The 2,500-nt window shown below is 30.7% G+C and overlaps 2 protein-coding genes across 3 annotated transcripts in view; one reads left to right on the top strand and one right to left on the bottom strand.

The window, feature by feature from the left end:
- The window catches only part of LOC137631199 (pre-mRNA 3' end processing protein WDR33-like), a 30,441-nt gene that overhangs the window by 4,476 nt on the left and 23,465 nt on the right, over positions 1-2,500 (bottom strand). The gene's annotated exons all lie outside the window — the stretch shown is intronic.
- The window catches only part of LOC137631196 (collagen alpha-1(XXV) chain-like), a 29,544-nt gene that overhangs the window by 22,661 nt on the left and 4,383 nt on the right, over positions 1-2,500 (top strand). Inside the window, exon 1 of one of the 2 annotated variants that reach the window (XM_068362932.1) lies at positions 1,423-1,549. The exons of the other annotated variant lie outside the window; for it this stretch is intronic. The gene's annotated coding sequence lies outside the window, so the exon portion shown is untranslated. Of the gene's footprint in view, positions 1-1,422; positions 1,550-2,500 lie in introns of those variants that run through there. 2 annotated transcript variants of the gene reach the window in all.

Raw genomic sequence — 2,500 nt, 5'->3', positions numbered from 1 at the left:
AAAGGCATCAAGCACCAGGACTTAAAACACTTCTATTTTCACTGTGCAGTAAACTTCCACATATCATATTATCCTCTCAGTTTTATTAACAGACGATGATGTCGAAACATATCTCTTAAATTCAATACCTTTCGAACTGAATTCACTTTGGAGAGATGTTGTATCACTTTAAACTTCGTCAAGCAAACTACAGACGAGAGTTGACTATGATAGAGGAAAGCTTTGGTCTAAATGTCGTCATACAGAGCAACAAAACCCCTAACGATGATTGGTCATGTGCTTGTGATGCACATGATAAGCTTCAAGCGATAATGTTTAACATTAGGCAGTCTTTATCTTCATAAAACTTCCTTGGTTGTTATTTGAGAGAGAGAGAGAGAGAGAGAGAGAGAGAGAGAGAGAGAGAGAGAGAGAGAGAGAGAGAGAGAGAGAGGGGTTCTTTTCGTAAATAGGAGATATACTGCTGAGAGAGAGAGAGAGAGAGAGAGAGAGAGAGAGAGAGAGAGAGAGAGATTCTTTTCGTAATTAGGAGAGATACTGTTGAGACACAGAGAGAGAGAGAGAGAGAGAGAGAGAGAGAGAGAGAGAGAGAGAGAGAGAGATTCTTTTCGTAAATAGGAGAGATACAGTTGAGAGAGAGAGAGAGAGAGAGAGAGAGAGAGAGAGAGAGAGAGAGAGAGAGAGAGAGAGATTCTTTTCGTAAATAGGAGAGATACTGTTGAGAGAGAGAGAGAGAGAGAGAGAGAGAGAGAGAGAGAGAGAGAGAGAGAGAGAGAGATTAAAAAGGGGTCGAAACTCTTCATTACATTATAATTTGGTTATTCTCATACATAAGAATATAAATGATTTAGAGAAAATTTACAAAGAATAAATTGTAAAAATCAAGACATATACATTCAAATAAAATTTAGAAAATGTTTCTTTGGTTTCCTTTTGAATGTTATAGTACTAACATTTAGACATTTTCTTATTTCAAGAGATATTATATTCTAGCAAAATGGGCCCCATATTGCCATTGAACATTAACCTAAATCAGTTCGATAGTTTTCTACATATAGATTTTTATTGTGTCTTGTCTAAGCATTCCTATTATTACTAACTCTAGGAAATGTGTATAGCCAGTTGAGATATTCTTTTCTTTCAAATAAATACAGTAATATCATACACACATTTGTCTTTTAATCTTATTCACTTTAACTGGTAGTGTTTTTTAACCCAAATAACAACTGCTCTACCTGAAAAGTTTTATAGTTTTTGAGCTTTATCCATGTACAAATCTTAGTTAACCCCCATATTTTGCATTGCAATAGGACGTAAGTATTTGTGGGTCGTTTTATGGAGATAAAGACTGCATAATGTTAAGCATTATCGCTTGACGCTTATCTTATGCATCACAAGCACATGACCATTCTTCATTAGGGGTTTTGTTGCTCCGTATGACGACATTTAGACCAAAGCCTTCCTCTATCATAGTCAACTCTCGTCTGTAGTTTGCTTGACGAAGTTCAAAGTGATATAACATCGCTCCAAAGTGAATTCAGTTCGAAAGGTATTGAATTTAAGAGATATGTTTCAACATCATCGTCTGTTAAAACTGAGAGGATAATATGATCTGTGGAAGTTTACTGCACTGTGAAAATAGAAGTGTTTTAAGTCCTGGTGCTTGATGCCTTTTCGAATGCATCACTGCTCGTAAGAAAAGGGGTAAAGGTGTGCCTTTTTTTTTTTTCAATAGGACATAGAATACGATTGAAATTAAATGTACTAGTTATATCACAACACCCGAGAATAATTTGAGTTTTGAAGTGAAATAAATAAATTTTTCATTGTCATGGAAACATTATCACTGATATCACTCGTCTTTATAATTGCGTTGTATTTCATCATGTTAATGTCTACAACGAACTCTTTATTTTCCAAATTGTTCCTATACTTTAAATAATGTACTGTTGAGTTAATTAATCCTCTTTTTGTGAAATTTTTATAGCAACTTAATTACTAATGCCCTTCACTCACATACATTAAAGTAATCCATTCTATGATATTCAATTACATTTATCATCAGCAAATCATGTTAATATATCAAAAATTACTTTATTAATTATAATTGAATTAAAACTGAAAGGAAAACTTTAAGCTGCAAAAATTATTATTATTATTATTATTATTATTATTATTATTATTATTATTATTATTATTATTATTATAATTATTTTTATTATTATTATTGTTGTTATTATTATTATCATTATTATTATTATTATTATTATTATTATTATTATTTTTATTATTGTCAATAATAATATTATTATTATTATTGTTATTATTATTATTATTATTATTATTATTATTATTATTATTATTATTATTATTATTATTATTATTCGATGAAGGAAGAAAACAAATGAACTTTAAAGACAAAAGCCATAAGTAGAACCAAACTTTATCACGAACTACTTTTGCATTCCATCCCTGAAATATTTCATGATTTTTCTTATTG

This window comes from Palaemon carinicauda, chromosome 39 (assembly GCF_036898095.1).
Source record: "Palaemon carinicauda isolate YSFRI2023 chromosome 39, ASM3689809v2, whole genome shotgun sequence".
In the NCBI taxonomy this organism is placed as follows: Eukaryota; Metazoa; Arthropoda; class Malacostraca; order Decapoda; family Palaemonidae; genus Palaemon; species Palaemon carinicauda.
Note: the sequence above shows the minus strand (reverse complement) of the source record. Positions and strands in the feature narration are given on the sequence as shown.